This window comes from Hylaeus volcanicus, chromosome 2 (assembly GCF_026283585.1).
Source record: "Hylaeus volcanicus isolate JK05 chromosome 2, UHH_iyHylVolc1.0_haploid, whole genome shotgun sequence".
Taxonomy (NCBI): Eukaryota; Metazoa; Arthropoda; class Insecta; order Hymenoptera; family Colletidae; genus Hylaeus; species Hylaeus volcanicus.
The window spans coordinates 25918301-25939708 of record NC_071977.1 but is presented as its reverse complement, the minus strand read 5'-3'; positions in this window follow the sequence as shown (position 1 = coordinate 25939708).

Here is a 21408-nt window from a genome sequence, read left to right as displayed (position 1 = left end):
TGACTTCGGCCGCCGCAGCCGCGCTCCCCTCTCGACCCAGGTCCTTTCTCCGTTTGGTCCCCACCCCCATGAGAGGTGACTGCGCTCGTGTTTCACATTCACGTGAGGCATTCACGGGTCCTTGCCTTTCGAGGAAGCTCCCGCCAGGAGAATTGCGGTGGCTCTGCGCGTCAATATTTGGAATCCGCTTGTCTGCGGAATGATCGAGCGCCGGATCCTGTATCGCCCTCCGTGGGATCCTGGACGGAAGTGGACGTCACGTGGGGAATCACCCGAGCTGGGCTAGTCGGTAATAGACGCGGACGAAAAGTATTCCACGGTATTTCGATAATGTTGGGCGTTGTGAAGTAGCAATTCTCAGAAGACTCAAATCTAAAGGGACAATTCTGAAACACTACAGAATTTCTATACGAAGACTATTTTGACCGACTACGAGTAGCAGCGATAATAGGTACAATTAACCACGAGTCCTCGACGCGAGTTGCTTCCATCAACCCCAGCGCGGCTCGTCAGCGTCCCGAGCATTAAATTAATATCACGGTTGGATCCAATCGAGATCCTTACGTTGGTCCTTTCAATTTAGGCTCCTTGTGCACCTTGCCCGCGACATTATACCGGGTAACGACTGCCAGGAGGATCTCTGGACGTAATTGAAGCGCGGCAAGGTCCAGCTCGGATAAGTTTCGGAATCGGCAGGAAGCCCAATGCCCAGTCTAATCACAAGTTGGGGCGGAGGGCACGCGTCGGGCTGATGGGGTTCATTAGGCGCCGAGACGCCGGCCGCATCCAGATCTTAGTTTTCTGCCGGTAATGGCTCCTCGTTCGTCGCTATACTCGCGGGATTGCTCCAACTTGTACGCGACCGGATTGCTTATCGCGCTTGGGCTTCGTCGATCGAAGAAGGGGGAGAAAACGGTGGAAATATTCTCGCAAGATGATCGAGACTGATTGGCTGTGAAGTTGATCCGCGGACGTGGGCATCCTGGCAAGCTAATTTCGTTAAATTGACACGCTGTAACAGAGGAATCCTTGGAATGTTAGATATCGTCGCGCTTCGACTCGATATTTCGAGATATTGGGATGCAAAACATTCCATTGCGACAGTATTTTAATTCCAGGTAGTGGAACATGTAAAAATATCATGAGAATTAAAAGTTTTTCTGCCATATTGTTAATAAGGTCGACGGAGGTTCCGCGAACTCAAATTTCTTATCATGAATGAAGTAGAATATTTCGATTACAACAAAAAGGAATCGAGTGCGAATAAAATTGCGGCAAGTCGATGGGACGATAAATAATTGCCGACGTATAAAGAATGAACGAACAACGGGTTAGTCTCCAAGGGAGGCAAATTCGTCCGATAATGGCTTATCTTCGGTTAATCGGTTCAGCAGCGGTGACAGGTGAACGTTTCCGTGACGAGATTTTCGGCAACACGCGGAGGAAAGATTGGCAAGCCGATAATTGCACTATTTTTCACCTCTAATTTATTTCGTTGGCGACTGACTAGAGAAGCAGCGGCACTCGTCATTCGTCGACTTGGTCCCCGTAATTGGGAAAACCATTAAGGGTTCTCTCTCTTTCTTGCTCGTTTCTCGCCGCCCTTTAAACTCCTTAATGAATTGAGCCTAACTGCGATTATACCATCTCGCTGGTATAACGCCTGGCCTTTGAAGGGTCGCGAACCCTCCGAGATTCGACATTTAATTTTCTCGCGCCTCGTCATCGTCTTCTTTTCACGGCTGTAAAGTACTCTCGCTGGCTGCTCGAGAATTTAGCGATACACCCCCTAAAGGGGAGGACCAAACAGAAAAATGTCATCGAACTCCAACTCCTGGAAATTCGCTAAAATAATATTCCAGGCCCGAAGTGAGTTACGAAACTATGATTGAGAGAAAATCGAATGTCCTCTCGATCGATCTCGATCGGCGGGTCGTTGCAGAAAATTTCGCGACACGAGCTCCGGTGGTCCACCCTCGCATGGCGGCGGACGAATAGGCGCACGGCTAGTGTTTATGCGACAGAGGAAGAGGAATCGGTAGAATAAAAACAGGACGAACCGAACGAAACCAAAAACGAGAGGAAAAAAGGCGGAAAACGGGAGGGCTGGCAGGGGGCGAGGAAGGAAAAATAAAAAGGGAAAAACGGCAGAAAACAAAGGTGTATGTACGGTCGGCCGTGCCGAAAATCGGTCGGACGATCGGGTCTGGTAGCCGTCGGAGCGGCAAGCGACGCCCGGGCGGAATAAATAATTCGCTCGTATGCACGGGCCGGTGTAGAGAGCAAGAGCGAGGGAGAGAGAGATAGGGTGGGAGACACCGCGCGATCCTCCGCGTACTCTCACATACGCGTACACATAGAAACGGTATAATACATAGGTGAACGAACGTAGGGAACGTATAGCGATTTCATTGCCGGCGCAGAGTGGCGTTTGACCGACGTGTGATATGCAGCGACGAGCCGTGATGGAGGCGGCGGTTCCAGGCGACCAGGTGGTGTGCGGGGTGGCGTGTGACGCCACCCAGCGTTACACCCTAACCCCTGGCCCGCGTCCTTCCTCTCTTTTTCGTTCTCTGCTGGTCCCGGTTGCACTGGAGCACCAGCGATTCCCTCATACCCATTCGGTTCCCTCCGCTGGACCGCTCTCTCGTCGTTGCAGCAGCCCTTTCAAACGGCCGATGCAATATTCAGCGGCTCTTGGCAGTCGCCCGTGGGGGAGGCTCGCTGGGGTGGCCAGTCCTCTTTCCCCTCTACGTCCACCCACCCCCGAAAAAAAGAGCCCCACGTGGCTCGAGCCTCCGACCGTCAAATTGGCGCCGCTGTCCATCAACCGGTGCGCGAGCGATCGCCTCTCTTTCGCTCTTCTCGACTCTTCCGACACGGTCTCTCTTCGCCGTTGCTCGTCTCGCTCCTTTTTGCTCCCCTTTTCCGCGTCCGCCATTCGACCACCGTCCATGGGAGCCCCGAGTAGGTGGCAACGAGGGCGGGGGATGCTGGAGATTCTCGGTGACTTTTTCCAGCGCCTTCTTTTTATCTGTCCAGATACTCCCGTCCAGGCTGTACCGTCAGATATATCGCGAGAAGCGTCGACTACTCCCTCGTATCAAGGAAATCGATATTTCTCTGTGTTTTTCTCAAATTTATAGTTGCCTCTTTATAGTATAACTTCGAGACTAAAAGAACTGGCTTAAATGCAAAGATCTGCGGAGCAAATCGGTAAAATCGGTAACAGTTGCGTTTCAGAACGTACCACGTGAAAAAACCCTCCCAGGTGGCAGATCTGCGTAGCTACCGAACAATTTCAAGTCAGACGACGTGCAAAGTACTCTATCTACCGTGAACGCTTCATCTCAATTGCCAGAACGTATCTGGCCGAGCCCTGTTCGCAGCGGTGTACACGCCAAGAACAATGTCTCCGAGTTAGTCGACGAAACTCCGTCCGAAATTTTCGAAACAATATTCCACGCCGCTCGGAGATGATTACACGAGTAGAACAATGTCGCGGTTGGCCGGTTGCCAGCCGGTGTCTGTCTGCTCCGAATTCCCCGCGAGCAAAGTCAATTTTGTAACAACGCCCAGGCGTCGTCGACAGAGAAAGTGACGGGGCCCGCCCTTACGACGGCGGAGCGAGCATCCAGCCTTCGGACGACACCGTGAAACGACGAAATAAGAAGAGATCGCTTCGCTTCGGGAAGAGAAGAACCAGCGTGGCCGGTTCGACAAAGCCGAGTAAGACTCCTGCGCGTGTATATTACCACCTCGAGACGCGGGGCCGGCGAGGGAGGAAACCGTCGCGCGGAGGAAAAAGAAAGAGGGTAGGAGAGAGGGGCTGCGAGGGAATGGAGGCGGGGGTAGCATAAAAGACTCGACACTCCGTTATAATAAAGTCCACCCTTGGAAGCCTTCCGCTCGCCCTGCTCCGACCCTCCGCCGCTCCTCTCTTGGCAGCAGCAGCATTACGCCATTCAACTTACTTTGTTCCTCAACTTTATTAATTTTTCCCTCGGTCTTGGGGGACCCGGCGTCCCCCGCATACCCCTCGTCCGCGCTAGCTGGTTATATCGAGAACCTAGCCAGAGTTGGGGTCGAAAGAGGACGGGAAGAGAATCGCGACTGGCGAGAGTAGGAGGGCGAAAGGGTGAAAAGAAGGGCTGGAGGGGCTTTCTTGTGACGGGAAATTTAAAAATCTGTCTACGCGTTGTCGAACCACCCGAGGAAACTTTATTATTAGCGCCAGGTCCACCACCCCATCGCGTACCGCCTCGCCCCTGGAAACCCACCACTCTGGGAAGGGGTGGCGACGACGTCGACGACGAGGCTGGCGGTTCGACGAACTACACCACGAACGAAGATATTGCCTTTATAAACTCATTTGCAGCCGCGACCCGACCCCGAGCGGGGAAGTTTCGACCTAGTCGTGGCACAGCGAGCCAGCTGCTTCTGGACAAGATTTCCGCTGCCGGTTGACAAGGTTCTGGTGATTGATGCGTCCCACGGACTAAAGACTCGCTGATGCCGAATAATTAGGGGGTGGCTCTTCGACACTTCGCCGGAGGTGTTGGCTTTTTTTACGCCCGCTGCCTAGCTGCCTGGCTTCCTTCCGCTTTACCGCCTCCTTCCTCCTTAGGGCTCGTCGGCAGACTCGGGGGCGAGGTTTGAAAGTACACAATGGCGATTAAGTAACAAAGTTGCGATTTTTCGGGGGTCGAGATACGCTTGGTGACCCGAATAGAGCCAGGTGAAATAGCGTTCAATGAAATTTAGTCTTTTTTAGACTGATCCTGCTTAACATATTTTGAATAATGTCGATAGTACTCATCGCGACGAACAGAATACGCCTGTCAGAAATATTACATCTACACGATTTCCCCGTTGAAAGAAACCCGGCGAACCATTCGGTTTCCTTAATCCTCTTCGTCGTGTCATCGAAAACACGTTTGCTCCGCTGCTTCTTCGAGAACCTGTCAACGATTGTCGCCGATCCCGAGGACACGAAGGCTCGCGCAAGGAAAATCTTTTCGTCGGAAAGGGTTCGAACGGCGAAAAACGACGAACCGCAAAAAGCGTCCTGGAAAATAGGGATCCGATTGTGACGACATTCGTGAACCGATTAGCGGTGCCCGCACTTCCACGCGGGTCTCAGCTACATAAATATTTACGACTCATTCACGAAGCTAATATAAATGCGATTTGGGCGTTTGCTCTTTTTAGTGCAGGCTCTAATCCGATTAGGCCCGGAGCCCCGGTACAATGCGCCGCGGCTGCTCGAGCATTGTGCTCCATGCTTCGAGCCCACCTTACCCCACCAGAGGCGAAGAAAAGCCTCTGCCCTCCGCGCACATGGGACTATACTCTACAACAGTGTACCGTGTACGTCCCCCTTCACTATTTTTGACCGGTGACGCGGATTTAGTCGCTTTACGACTGCTCTATACGCACCAGGGAACATAAGTCGACGCGCTGTCCCGATGCTCCTTTCGTGAGACGCGATCGAGCCTGTTTGGCCGGGGGTCGCGTTAGGGGTTGTTCATTGTTACCCCTACAGGACGTAAACGCGCCGGCCTGCTGCACGCGCTTCGATAGATTTGCTTGCGCTTTTTGCGCACGTTTTCTCGACGGTGAAGGACTCGCGACGCAGTTTCCATCAGGCGAAACGTCGGAGGGGGTGGTTCCTTTCTCGCTGAAGTCGAGAAAAATGAATTTTCGTTGATTGCACACTTATCGAAAAATGTCCATTCTTTCGTTTTCTCCATGATACAATTACTAGATTCCCCGTCGCGTCATAATTTGAACCGAGAAGAAGGTTAATAGAGTCGTTCGTGTCACGGTAGTATCGAGAAGTCTCCAGGATACCCATTACCAACGAGTCCATTACCAAATTTAGGACGAAGGTTCCTAGTCCTTCTTCGCGTCTATAACCATCAATTCCAGCGTGATTGTTCCACAGGGAAAAACGAGAAGGTCCCCGAAGAGACGCTACAATTTACATACCGTTCCAAAGCGACCGATTTAACTATCCGAGCCACGGTGATCGAGTTCAACCGCGGCCCGGCCGTTTTCCGTCTCCTCGACGTCGAAGAAAAACGGCCAGCCGGTGGTCGGGCCAATAGCGGACAAGCCAGCAGTTTTGCAACTCTTCTCCGTTCCTGGGTAGCTAACTCAATCCTATAAATCGCGCGTTCAGCAAGTAGTAACGCCCAGCTCGTTTCGGCCTGGTCACAATCGGAACAATGACGCGAAGAGTGTACCCTACCGGCGAGGCAGAAATATGGCGGTCCTCCTGCTCGATTTCAGTCCGTCGGTTTGGCCAGGAGACAGAGAAGAGGGCGAAAGAGGAAACGTAGACAGAGGGTGAACGGGAAGTGGAAGGGAGACGGAACGGAACTAGAAACGTAAGAGAGAAAACGTCAGAGGGTGGCGAGGGTGGCCCGTTGGGGGCGACAGGAGAAGGAAGTCGCGGGCTCCACCTTCTTAATTCAGGGAGAGGCGATAAAAATGACAGAGCCACTGCTCGCCCGCGCTGACTTATATCCATTTACTACACAACGGGGCGGCTGACAAAAAATAAGAATGGAATAAATAATAGCTTGCTCCTCATTCAAAGGATAACAAATGCGTCTCTGAAAAGGCTCCGGCTGACAATGGGGTGGAGAGTCGCTTACACCGGCCGCCCTGTAGCCTCCGCCGTCGCCTCCGTGTCCCCGCGTTTTCTACGCGTCCTGGAGAACGCTCCGTGTAATGAGAATGCCCGTGTTCCTGGCTTTCGGTACCACGCCCGTCGTTTGAAGGAAAGGAACGGCTGGACCGGAGCGCGCAGCACAAATTACCGACTCGTTGCGTCTGGTTACGGAACTTGCACATCTCGGGGGTTGTTTGCCCTTGTTTCTTCTTTTTACAATGAGCAAACAATGCGGTTCATTGGGGCTAAAACGATTGGGACGGAATAGGAACTAGTCGCGGCTGTCGTTGATAATCGTATATCGCACACCTGAGTAAAAAGTGAAGCGATCAATTCAATTTCACAGTAAAGTAGCTTAACACATTGTTGACCGGCAATTTTACACAGAAGCGACCTTATGTCACCGGCTATTATTTCGTAATTGAATGTGAAATTAGAACAATCTAAATAAATTCCAATAAACTTTATTTACATTTTACCAACATAATGAATTTAAATAAAATATTTAACATACATAACACGATGAGCAAACTTTTTGCAATATTCTATATCGCCCTGAGTTTCGTAAATTGAAATGGACAAGTGCAAACACGAGATTACTCGTAACCGGTTAACAATGTGTTAAATTAGAACACTTACCTCTCGATCCACGAGATCCTAGAAACGAATGTCAAAACGTTCAGGACAGTCTAATTAAAAAGATATCCTTCACAAGAGATTCTCAAATTGAGCTTCGAGACCAAACCCTGCAGATTCCATCTGAAATTTGCATTGGGTTGGGTTTCCAGACAGACGTCTACCCATCGCGAAAGTTGCCCGGACGGTGGCCAGCGGAAGGTCCAAGTGCCTGAGCTGGACCAACGTCTTACAGGGATCTTCACTCAGTATTGTCAATAATAGATCGTCTCCTCCTCGTTGCAGCCCGCGTAAAATGCGGCTACGTGTCGAGACAGTGTTCCAGATATCGTTGCTCGCCGGGTAAGCCTCCTTTTTCCCCCACGGTTTAGATCTCGTGTCCAGACGCGACGGTCGTGCTTCCAGAACTCTGATATCGCGCCAGGGGATCCAATAACATATTTGACGGTCGACGGAGGGTCCGTGAAATCGGATTGACCAGTGTCCGTATTGGCTTTTCTCTTTCCGAGCGGGCGACTTCTTTCCTCCTGGCCGACCCTCGCGAGGATTACCGCGTCGGACAGACGTCCTCCGATCCTCGCGAAATATACGACGCCCGATACTCATCGAAGGGTTGAAATTTATTGGCGGCGCAATCGTTTCCAGCTCGACCCCGCGATCGGGACCGAATCGCTCGGAGAACGACTAAAGCGATAGGTGCTCGATCTGGAGCCAGCTTGTAAATCAGGCTCGTTCGAGTCGTTGCGCTCGGCGGGCCAATTAGCAATTTGCTACCGCGTATAAATATTTTGAAGCGTTTGAAAATGTTTTAGAGGACATTTTTCAGCCGTATCAGACTTTTTTAGGCTGCGAAAGCTAAGTGGTCCGCGAAATACGATGAATCGCGCCACGTGCTCGACGTAACCGCCGTAAACCGTCCGCGAGAGCCACTTAAACAAACCCAATTTATTCCACCGCGGCGCTCGGGCTCGAAACAACCCCCAAAATCGCCGGGAGAGAGGTAGTCTTGAAAAGCGACTACGTCTTAAGCGACGACTTGATCGTCTGGTTGAACGACGAAAAGATATTCTCCTTCGGTTAGGTACTGTCGCGGCTCCCTGTAAAAAGAGACAGTCAGTGAAAAAGGGGTGGCGGGTACAGGGTGAACGAGAGAGCCAGAGCATCGCCGGGGATGGAAGAGAAAACGGGCCGAGCGAACGAGCTCGGGATTAGCCGGTGGTAATAACCGTCTCCGCGGTTTCGAAAGCTCGCCAACCAGCAGCCGCAAGCTCGTCTACTTCCACGAGAAAGGACGAGGGAAAGAGGGAAACGCTGTGGGAGAAAGTGGCGAGATCGAGGGGGCAGCAGGTAGGGGATGATTTTACGCGGGACCAGAGTCGAATTAAGATTCCGTAGATCCCAGGCCTCCTGCCTCTGCGAAGAGTGGCAGTTTTAAAAAGAAAGAAAAAGCTCAAACGAAATTTAGCTAATTTTAACAAGTATGGACTTTTCAGCTGGGAAAAAGTCATATTTTCTAGAAAGTATAACTAAAACATGTAGTAATCTAAGTGTTTCGGAATTAACACTTAGAATCTTGTACTAGCTTGTTGAATAATCCGTAGATACCACACGGAGATTCGTACCCACGGTCCTCGAATCCACAGTCGACCGCCTTACCTACACGACCAATCCCGTACACTACGATTCGTGTTGTAGTTATTCTTGGGTATGTGAGGCGCGGATACTACATATATTGCAAAAATATACTTCTCTTAAATAATGTATTTTCTATCGCAAGTGATAGTGCTTACGAGTCCACGAACGTTGATTGAAATACAACAGTTCGAATCAGTTCTTCGTTCGCGTCATCTAATTTCAGTGTGGGTCAAAGTGAAGCAAAGTCCACCCTCCACGGTGTCGCGACCGATCCAAATCCAGAGGGTTAATCTCAGGGGGTCCTCGCGCTGTATCCCTCGAAGAAGCTCGTGCCTCAATTCGGCATTGGACCTACGCGACAGTCGGTGGCCGTGTCGGTAGGCGGTCTGAGGCAATCCTGTTGATTAAAAGGTGGGGCATCGACCCAAATAAACTCACCATTAAACCAGATGAGTCTCCGCGCGATCGCACTTCAACCCCGTTCTACGTTTCCGCAAACGTTTCGTGTGTAGTCGCTGCCGCGGCGTGTACGTGAGGATGGGGGTTGGTTACGGTAGCTGTATCCGCGGTGGCGACGTATTTGTACGCGTGTATATATACCGCGCACCCACCCTATTTCGACCTACCCCCCTTTTTCCCTTCCAGCGTGCAACGAGAGCAAAGGAGAATCGAGGAGGGGTGGCGCCCGTCGCGGGGAGGGGAGAATAAATTGATTTCGTTGACTCAACCAGCCGTAACGCCCCCTCAGCATGATATCAACCCTAAGCCTCGGTTATCTTTATTTAAGCTTTACGAGAGTCTACGCAGGCGAATCGAGGGAACCTCTTCGGGAGGCTTCTTCCCTCTTGCTCACCCTCGCCTGCCCCTGTGGGTTATACGCGGAACTATACCGTGGAGATGAAAAAAATCGGTTAAATTCCTTCGTGTATCTCCTCGAGGCGACGGGCTTCAAGCATCCCCGTTGATTCGTCACCGATACAAACGCGGGGAGTTTGGATCGCGAATGGATGGTACAATTTAGAAGAAAATAAATACGAATACCGTGCGATACCGCTCGAGGGTTCCTTCTTACTCGCCGTTCCAGCATCCAGCCTTCTCAAACCAGAATCGTTAAGCACCAGGCCAGGCGTGTTCACCATCTACGGCAGCTGACCGTGAACGTTCTCTCGTCAACGCTGGTCGAACGATCCACCAACGCGGAAGCGTCGAACACAGGATTCCACGGCTGGCATTTGCTAATGAGCCCCATCGGGCAGAACGCGATACGCGAAACGTCGGTGTACACACCTGGCCGATGTAACGCGTGGGTACCGATGACACCTCGCGGTGTAAGTATCCCGGTGGGTTATCAGGGACCTGCCGTACACGCCTGCTACGTGTGTATTCAGGTATTACATCTAGTAGACGAGTGTTCCGTTGGCTTATACCAATCTCTCGCCCTCGCGTTGGCAAATCCAGCCGAGTAACGTCCCTTCCGCCCTATCTGGCTCTCTCCCGTCCTATCCATCATGGCGTCTCGCTCGTGGTCGACTCATAGGTGCTCTGAACAGCGGTTTAATTAACCCTTCGGAGGGCAGAAGGTTCGACCGTAGAGGGAAAGATTTCGTTTTTCCAATTTTATACTGTTATCCTTACTCTTCCTTGCTTCTCTTATACGTAGACATTTTTCCGCTGCGAAACTCGTCACGACCACTACCACGCCGAACGTACAGTTAAATTTTTATTTCCGCGCTGCGAAGTATTACGTTCTACAATTGAAATACGAATTTTTCTTCAACGACGAACGAGCAGGTGTTCATCTTTCACTCGAAATTTTTATCCGGATAAGAATTTCGCCCGTCTACGCTGGAAACAAATGACGCCGAGACGTGCGCTTGAATACAATGAACCAGCGCGAGAGGACCGCGCGTGCACGCGCGTACTCGCGGCGACAGCGGGACGATATTATAATAACGAAGCGAGTCATTTCTCAGAGTGTCAACTGCATTGAATCGACGGACAGCCGGTTCTGTCCAGGGAAGAGCGATGCCGCGTCTAACATCCCCGAGGGTGTCGTGAACCGAGGGGGATGCCCGTGCAGCTTCATCAACGGATATTAAAGGATTTGCATGAAGTATTATTATCGTTATTGCGAACGTATCCGATGGAACGACGAGGACCGTCGAGCGAAACGATAATTTTATTCGACACCGCGGATCCGCTTGTCGGCTTTCTACCAGCCGAGAGTGCGATTCCGTGTTGCGACGGCTAATTTTCGCGATATTTAATTGCCGGTATATTATGATTGATTCGACGATTTATCCCCGACCGTTTCACCCCTACGACGACCGCTGTAAGAATCAGAGGAGACATTGTCGGGACATCGTTCGCAAAGTGAATAATATTTATTTCCGCTCTGACACGTCTGGCCGGTTGTATCGTTAAATATTCAGTGTCGGAGAAAGAGAAAGGAAGTCGATATCCGTACGTTTTCTCTGCGGACAAGTGGAAATGGTCTGCGGTGAGCTTGAAATATTAAAAGCAGACGTATTTCTTATAATTTGACACAATTGACTAGAAAGTGGGCGTTACTGTTTGAAAGCTGCTTAGTAGAATTTTAATTCCGAGTCTGAATCTCTATTGTATAGTTTTTCACATCTAGACACGCGAGCATTCGTCGCTAGACCTAATATGAGATTCAACACTCCCGATGGACTCCTCGACAGTACCCTGCTGCACACACGGAGACATTCGGCATTAGCTTAACACTATTAGGCTCCATCGCAGGACCTGTTCCGTGGAATGGCTAAGCAAGAACACGATCAGGGGTCATTCGGTACGCAATACAGGAGGTGTCGCCACAGTTCACGACGGGCAATAAATATTACGTTTCTTTCGACACGATACACGAGCTTCCCTCGACCAACCCTCGCGAATTAATTAAACTCGAAAGCGGTAATTCTGGCGGCGAGGTTTCTACTCGGCGTGGGCGGCATTTTTACCAGATTTTAATACGAGCCAGAGTATTATAGGCGATTCGGATGAATGACATTAAATTATATGGGGTGCTGTACAGTAAGGAACGAGGGGGTAGGGGTTGGTCGCGAATAGCAAGCCACATCTGTGGCCCCGCGGAGGGTGTAATTGTTATAAGGGACGAGGGCGCCGACTCGCTACCTTTCCACCCCCGTCACTCTCTCACTCGCTCCGTCCGCGTCCCCTATCGCTCGCCTTCTCTTCACTCTACTTGGCACTAACTTTATTGCGTGGCAATTTGCTTATTAACTCGCAGTTAGTCTCGGCTGCGCGTCGATTAATTAATACTCGCCGAGTCGCCAGATGGAGACACGCCCAGAAGCCACCCTCGACGGCGAGTTGTCGAAATTGTGCGTGTTACCCTTAAAGATTTGCCAGCCGTTTAGCCTGACTGGATCGTTGGACGGATTGGTCCAAATTATCTACGCATTGTTAAGCAATTAGGTCGAGTATCAGTTTTCGCTGACGACGTGAATAGATAGAGCACTTTAGCTCAAGGGATGAACATTGCTCGTTTTATAAAAATTGGAATTTTAATTTACTTTGGACTTTGCACTATCTCGTTACATTACATAAAATAGTTTAACTTTGTAAACGTGTCTTTTTTGGTATGATTGGACTTAATTATAAATTTTTATAGCTTTCTTGAAGCGTTGACACCACTGCAAACATTGTATATCAATCTAAATTAAATTCTTTACGTTTGCAGTGGTGTCACTAACAAAATTTATTAGACTTCATATTCCTCTGAGTACAAAGGGTTAAAAAGAAAATTAATTTTAACGGAGAGTAATAATGCTAAAAGTAGAGTAATCAAAATAAATTTTCAGAAAGGTGTATTCCTTTCAACATCCATCGGATAGATCATCGATCCCAAAGTCTCTTCGGAAAGAAGCGATGTACTCGGTAGGCCAAAATGATTCTATCCTGGATCTTTTTGGACGTATTTATGTGCAAATGTCTAGATTCCCCCTGCACACGTTTCCTTCGGCCCCCTTTGAAGAAAATGCGACAAGTCCAAGAGAAATCGAGCGATCTACCGGAACGATTCGACCGTCAATATTTGCTCGGTGAGAAGGTCGGCCGCTACCGTACACGTCTTCCATCATTACGTTCGATACACCGTCACCCTTGTCCTCACCTGTGCTCGGTCAGCCGCCGATTTATGTATACCCGGTCTCGCAGTTAATACGGGGCCGCGTAAACGCACCGCCTCGCGTCGGAAGCAAACATTTGAGCAAGTTCCTTCGTCGACAAACGCGAACGGTCGGAGAATTCGCTCGAGAGCGAGGTCACGAGCAAAGCTGGCTACTGGAGGGTACTCTTCATAGTTAGGTGGATTGAAAACTGTCCCAGGTTTTTGTGCATGATGAGTTATGCAGCTCAATATTTTATTTAAACTCACTCAATTTGCATCAGTTTTATTTCTCATTAAATCGTGTGCCTGGATAGGCTGTGGAATTACTTTATCAATTTATACTCGTTGTGATTAAGGTGTCCGGATAATTACAGTTTAGATAAGGTCTGGAATTGAACAAGGAATGTCGTGTTGATAGAGGGGATTTAATAGTGTCTTTATCTAATATTGGAGAGATATGAGGTACGCGAATGAGGAATCTAATTGGCCCAATCGAAAAGGATAGAATAATATTTTCTCACGATGGGGGTTTTCGGTGAAGATTACTTTCATAGACGATGTCCTCAAACTAAGGCTCAGTACGTCCTCGAGCAGGTGGGATCTGATAGGAGATTAAATGTCTGTCTATGATGATTGAAGTATATATTAAAGATAATTGAGTTTGTTAAGAAGACAGGCAATTTTTACAACCATTCACCCCATAATAGGAAAAGCGTTATACATTTTCTTTTACCACACTCTAGTCGAAAATTTAGCTTAAAATAAATCTTGGAATGGCTAGAATGTCCATCTCTTATTCGTCACTCGAAAGTTCTGTACACGTAAGAACTTTGCTCGTCATCGGTGATACGGAGCACGCGAACAAGCAACGGAGAAGCCTCGGAGAGAAATTATATTGACCCCCGAGCCATATACGCCTTGGTCGACGGCTTCGAATCAATAAAGATTTCCCATCGCGAGCTTCCAGTCGAACGGGAGAATATTTCAAACATCCACCGACCCTCCGTTTCTCGCCACGCGTATCCCACCCTCTCCCGTCCTACTTGCTTATTCGCACTTTTATTATCTCGGCGCGAGAAACATTTTTTATCGACTGCCCCGCCACCAGACTCGGACACGGCCTGTAAAACTTTTCCTCCCTTTTGCCCTACAAGCTACCTCTTCGTTGGCCGTCTTCTGCCTTCACCCTGAGTCCTTTTCGGAGTCCCTTTTCCTCGTCGACATGTTGCACGGGCATGAATACATAAAGGCTGGTTTACGGTCGCGAAAGGCGAAAGATATTTCTGGAATTCTACCCTCGTACCGTCTTGAACTGTTTAAGCTTTTGTAGAGTGCTCCGCGTATAGTACTGGCATCACGCTCGATTATTTTTAAACTTTTATCAAACCCTGAAGGAATTTCACAATTCATTTTTAAGTGATCATGTTTACAAATTAAATGAGAAATAAAGTAGTGTTATTATGTTTAACATCGTTAAATGTAGTATTAACAAGCATCCTATACTCTTTACATCTTCACTCGGCATTTGAAATTCTGCAGAGGATCTAATCGAATTAAATTCCATAAAAATGCTAGATACAAATTTATTTCAATAACGTTGAACAAATCATTCATGAGTAGATGCATATTTTAAACACGTGTGAAATAAATATTTCCGTGTCTTCGACTCGACACCACCGAGGAGTAAAGAACGATCCGTTGCGAAGATACAACGTCGCGGATTGTTTTCGCTCGTTACACGTCTTTCTATCGTCTCCGGCTGCCAATTCATTCGACGTCGATATTTTCGCCCGGTCAGGCACCTATTTACGGTTCACGGCAAATTGGTGCACGTTCCAAAGGCGTAATTGAATCGCTTCGCCGCTGTCCGTCTCCGCTCGGATAAAAATTAATCGTCCGACGTTTATTTTCGGCCAAATCCGCGGCAACAATACCGCGAGAATATCGGAGTCGTTGTAACGAAATAAAATTACGACGCCAAAAATGGCAGGCGTCGCTGTCCGGTCGGATTAACGTACTCTGTGGAATAATTAAATGATTTTTTGGCCGATGAAGCCATGGAGAGATGAAACATGACGAATCAACTGGGGACTGGCGACAGGTGAATGATCACGGGTAAATATATTTCTCTCGCGTTGTTAACAAGCTGCGGTGATCCCTCGCTTCAAGACTGAATACTTTCCCCGGATATAAGGCATGGAGTCGTCCTCCACCACCGTTTATGTGATACTTTAGCTGGCTAAAGGGGACAGTTTCTGTTGATTTTATGGATTTTTCTGGGGATAATTATTATTAATTATCGATAGGTTGCCGAGGTTTTCCAGATGACGTTAATACGAAGACGACTTTATCGCAACTATCTATATGATTTAATTATAGATAGGCGAGAATATAGCTCCCAATCGATTTGCATCAACAACGAATAATGAAGATTTTTTCTCTTTAATGGAGATCGGAACACGCGAGCTAAAATCAGATCTCCAGTGTCGATATTATAGCTCTCAAGGAATGCATTTTTACCAATCCGTGTGCAGAATCGTTCTCTGGGTTAAATGTGTAACAATAACAGTCATTCCGTGGCCATATCGAGAGACGCAATTGCTGGTTCAAAAGTTCCATGGTTGTCTTCATTTTTTTTCTCCCGTTGCTCTCGAAAGTACTCGTCGCTACCCTAATTACATTCCCCAGTTCTTCTACATTTCTCAAAATCCATTAGCATGCGGCAATGAATTTTTCGAAACGCGTAATCCAAAGGCGAAAACGAGCCCGTCGAGGATGTTCATCCGCCAGTAATTGAATGCTCTCCACGCGTTTGAAGGAGGGTGGACTCGTTTCGTCGGGATTACCGTTCGCTCGACGAGGCCCCGTCACCGACTCTGGAGAGAGTCAGGCTCGATGGTGCGAGTTAAGGGATGACGGTGTACCCCGGCCTCGTGAAGGGGATGCCCAGGGGATGCTCGAGACATTTGTCAACGAGACGAGCGGTGAGTGGACCGGACCTCCACCGTACCACGGAGATCTTACGTGTATCCCGTCGAGACCACGACCGGGAGAGCTGACCTTTCTCTCTCGGGTCAGACAATATTAAACCGCATACGTCTTCGGCGTCTGATCAAACACCGACCTCTGCGCGGACGTTCCTTTCTCTTCCACGCTGTGAAGGACTCTCGCGTAGTCGCAGAGGTAATCCAACCAACGGAGAGGAACATAACGTGGCGTTCGCAAAGATTGATACCCGCTCCTGATGGAAACATATTGTCCTCGCCTGGTCCTTGCCGTAGCTCTGATGCATTTTTTATCATTTGCCACGCTGATGGATTTTTCCGTGCTGCCAAAATAGGCGTCTAAACGCTCCAACGTTTAACCCCATTAGGCGCCATTGATGCAAAAATGCAACATTATTTATCGAACCTCTCAGTTTTGTCATAGAAACAATAGAACCTGTTTATCTTAGAAGGTTCCACAAATTTTAAAGGATCTAACACTATCCGACTAGCTGATCTAACTAACCGTTTAGGTTTTTTTTATATCCCTTAGATAATATCGGATCGAAAGGGTGAACAGACACGCGAAATGGCGCGATAGCATCCCCCGATGCCAGCCGTGGCTGGAATAGATTCCCGCGGTCGAGGGACGAGATACATCAGGGCTGTGTCCCTGTTGCCGTTATTGAAGATTAACAACGTAACAACTCGCACATTAATTAACCGGCTCGGCCGGCGTGTTTGCGTTTGTAAGCTCGGCCGAGTGAGACGCCGGGTCGCGGGCCAATATTATTACGAAGACAAACGTACCGACGCTATCTACCATCGGGAGCTTCCCGCCTTTACCCCCTGGATACTCGGCCCTTGGTCTTTGGGGAATATTCATCAGGATGAGAATGGAGGAGTCCTGTGAACTTCTGCGAGCCGGGGGATGTCCCCGACTTCATTTTTCGTGCGTCGCGGGACACGAAACGCGGAGGCTTGCTCGAGCATCGTTCAGTTGAATTTGGCGGTCTCTATTTTACCGCCTTGCAGTCGACGTGAAGTGTGTGTATCGTAGGAGCGATTGTTGCTGGGATCTATCGGAGTATTAAATTCGTGTCTATCTAGAGTTGTTTTCTCGAATCTCTGATTTATTAATTCTTAACCTTTTGCATTCTGCGCCATCTCGTTGCAAAATATACGACCAGGAATCGTATTACACAAATTAGTCTAACTTTAGAAACATGAAACATGTCTTTTGTGGTATATTAATGGTGTCACCAACAAGATTTGTTAAACTTATAAGGGTTGGATTACATATTTGATCCTAATAGAGTCCAAGTATTTGACATAACAGTATCCAAGCGTTTGATCCATATAGATCGAAGTTGTGTAACGTAGAAGTAGGTTAACATCGTGCCTCCTCAGCAACGATAAATTAAACCCGAAGGGTCCATCGACGTTATCGTCTCTACATATCATCGCAAAGTAACCCCCTCGCAGAGCACCGTTTTCGCTTAGCCTAGTCTTTCCCCGCCTAGCTTTTTCTTTCGATCCCACATAAGCAAAGATCTACGTACGAGCGCGATCAGGCGAGGGAGAAACGCGCGGATGAAGATTCGAAGAGGATCGCGCGGCGTGCAGGGGTTGGGGTAAAAAAGGAAGCACGGGGTGAGTCGCAGGATACGCGGATAACAGCGTTCGTTCGGTTACGGTAGGGGTGTGTCCTGGACAAGGAACGGGCGGGTTCGGAATCGCGCTGCTGAGCTGGCTGACTCGCATCGTTCGCCAACATTGTTCCCCTTTATTTGATTACAGGGCATTCGTATACACGATTCCGCCGCGCGGTTTCTTCTTTCCGTTCCATTGATCTGCGTTATCTTTCTGACTGGAGGAAGCCTTGGGTTGGCCATCGAGGGCGCAAGAAAATCTGCCGACCCTCCGTCACGGGCAATGTGCGAATTTCTCTTGTTGGGCGACGAAAGAAATGGTATGATTGGATTCGTACCTCGTTTAGAATCTTGGATCGTAAATCTAGTAGGCAGCTTCCTCGACTTCAAAAATCGAAGGATGAGAGACCTGATATTAGCTTGTTCTCGCGATTATGTCTCTTTACGGAGGTAGCCTGGTCTAGACCACCTTTGTAAAAGTTTATTCCATTCCACATTTCTTCGAAGGTCTAGGAACAGAGGTCGAAGCAACCGTTAGCGAAGTAAGTAACATTGACCCGTCGAGCTCTCGAGTTCTGGTGTAAAATGGACCCCACCACGAGTTCACGAATAAATTATCAATCTTCCACGTTTGTACCAATGGATAATAGAAGTCCTACCGCGCAGCGGATGTAGAAAATGTCTCGAACCAATAGCAAAGCTTTGTTCGACTCCCAAGCTCCCAAACGACGGATGACCGAGTGACCAGGCAGAATCGCGTCTGCCGTCCGCGCGATATTTCGCTCCCGGTTCCTCACCGTGTAAGCACAGCCGAGAGAATATCCTTTCGGTTTATATAAATGGAGCGTTGTAAGCATGCCCCACAGGAGCAGGCCGAATTCGCACGGCTAACAGATGAGGCATTAGGCACTGTAATGGCTCCATTTCCCTGGAGGAACAGAAGGAGAGCAACCAGGGATGAAGAAGGACGCGGAACGGGCAGAAGCCGAAGAGCACGAGCACCACGGGGGTCGGGGGGGAAGGGCAGGGACGAAAATATTTCTACAAATCATTACTTTTAATTTGCTCGTCCCTTTTATCAAGACAAATGTGCGTTGGCCGTTAGCGAGCCCGAACAATCGAACGCGCCTGCATGTGCCTGAAGAACTCCGCTTCCAACCTCCCCGACCCTAGGAACTGCTTCAACCCTTTGCACTCTAGTGATGTCGATATGACGCACGCAAAACGCACCGTGACTAAAGTTCATTTAAACCTCAAACTCGACGTTTACAGAGAATTACGAGGGTGTAAATATATTTTCGGAAGAGATTTTTCGAACTAATTAGACTCGAGGCTCAGACAAGGTGATAGAGATAGAGATAGAGAGAACACGCAGGACGAAAGACGCGTGTGCGACGACAATGGAACGTCGCGGTGAGGAGCTGGAATCGGGTCCAGCTGGCTTCTCCGCGGGGCGCCACCACCATCAGCGCCATCGCCAGGATTCGGTGCCGTCGTTGTCGGGGCATCGAGTATCGGGGGCCATCGGCAGGGTCGCGACACCGAAGGATGGACAGAGACAACGGAAGCACTCGGTGGTGGGTCGACACCGTGAGACGAGCTCTCTCTCCGGGGCCCCAAACGCACGGCAACAACAATAATTTTTCATAGGCAGAAAAGAAAAGGGAGGATGCCATTCATTAGCCCCGGCTCGGTTGGTTCGCACGTTGTTGGTGCCGCTGGCTGTGACACCTCAATAACCGACCGGGCTGCACGATCCACGGTTACCTTGTGCGTTATACGTTCCTATGTTCGGCTACACAACAGGACACCGTGTATACGTGCACGGGCCAGCGTGCATGTGGGGGATAGGTAGCAAGCGTCGTACCTCGTATATAACAGATATATCTGCGTCGGGCATTGTACTCCTCTACTGATATTTCTGTTATTGCTGGATTAAATGCGCGCCCGTGCACCCCGTCGTGCATTATTCCGCGCCGCGACGTGCCGCTGCACGCTCTTCTTCCTCCTTGCTTTTTCGACCATCCCCCTTTCCGTTGCGTTCCATTCTCCTTCGGCTAATGCTACGTGTTTCCGCTGATCGGGTGCATTGCGATCGCTGGGAGCATCTTGAAGGTCCCTGGGGGTAAATAAGAAGACGTCTTCACGGCGTAATTGAAATTGGCGTTCTCCACTAGCTACCCTTCCTTCGCTAGAAGTCACACGTAGATCTTTTTTATTAGAGAAGTGGGGAAATCTTCCATGAGACGGGAAATTTGCAGATCGGTCGTGACCTCTACTTCGATGGACACTAGGTGCTCCTTCTCTCGTTGTTCAGTTTCTTCCGTTTCTATTTCTAGCGGAGATCCAGGTCTTCTTCTTCTTCTTGTGTTAGTAAGTCACACGTAGATCTGTGCGTTGCATTCGTGCAACCACCCCCTTCGACAAAAATTCGTGGAGAGTCCCAGCGAACCTAATCTATCGGAAAGGCGGTGTGTACCAGGGAGGGGGGTAATTACGAAAATGGTAAAAGGTTGGCCGTCTATTATCGTCGCCCCACCGGGCGTTGGGGTTTCTCGCTCGGTCGAGCGTGCGGATACAAACGTTTGTTTCGCAAAACATCTTGGTCGCAGGAGCGACGGTGCGGCACGAACCGCGGGGCAGAGTGCATGCCGGACTCCCGGGGGGAGGGGGGGGGGGTGCAGAGCAAGGGGATTCGAGATAGACGAAGGTAGAAAACGAAAGAGCGAGAGAGGTGGAGCTGAGAACCAGGGTAACCAAACAGGGTATAAGTCACGGACACCCCGTGGTGTACCATCCGGTAACTCGACACCGTCGTTTGTACTCCGGTGTGGTATAGGAGTGCCTGGCAGCGGCAGCACGGACGCACAAAAACACACGTATGAATACGTACGACAATAGCAAGTCCTACAGAGAACTGCTGGGATGGGATCCTCTCTCTTTCTCCGTCGTCCCTGCCATCAGATAGATCTGTCCGTGCCGGTGTGACATTAGATACCATTTAAGGATTAATATAGCCATAAATAAGGCCTGGCTCTCTCCCTGCCAGCGTCTCGTTCCGACTGCTGCCAGACCAGGGAGCACAATGAGCGAGCAGCAGCCACCAACGAATCCCTTTCTTCGGACCACTTTTTTCTCTGATTCCGTGGCGTCGCGCCGGGGAGGGAGGACGTTCCAGAGATTTCGCGAGGATTCCACGCTGCATTGTGCCGTTTGACAAATTTTGACCTTTCGTTTCCTCGCGATACTGGCTTCTTTCGGTCGGAGAGACTCTTGTGCGCGTGCATCGTGATCTTTAGAGGTGGCCAGGCAAACGATTCGTGCTCTAATGGCTTTAATATCTTTGAAATTTAAATAGGTGTTCGATTCTTTTTGTCGTACACCTTTAAATTTTCTGAGAATTTTTGCTGCATCGTATAATTAATCCTTTGTGCTCGGAAGATCACTCTTAGTCACATCGTAACGTGATGCAATGACTCGAAAGGTGGCTTTCGATCACCACTAGGTCCGATGCAGTAAATCAATCAGCAATAATGTTTGTTTAGCTTTAATTTTGTTGGAACTCGAAATGTCAATGAAATGTTTGTCGGTGAGGTAAAGGTGACCTGACTTTCAAATCTCAAATTAGAGATGCAGAAGAATGCTAAGGAAGCGTCTCGAGTTGCTGGT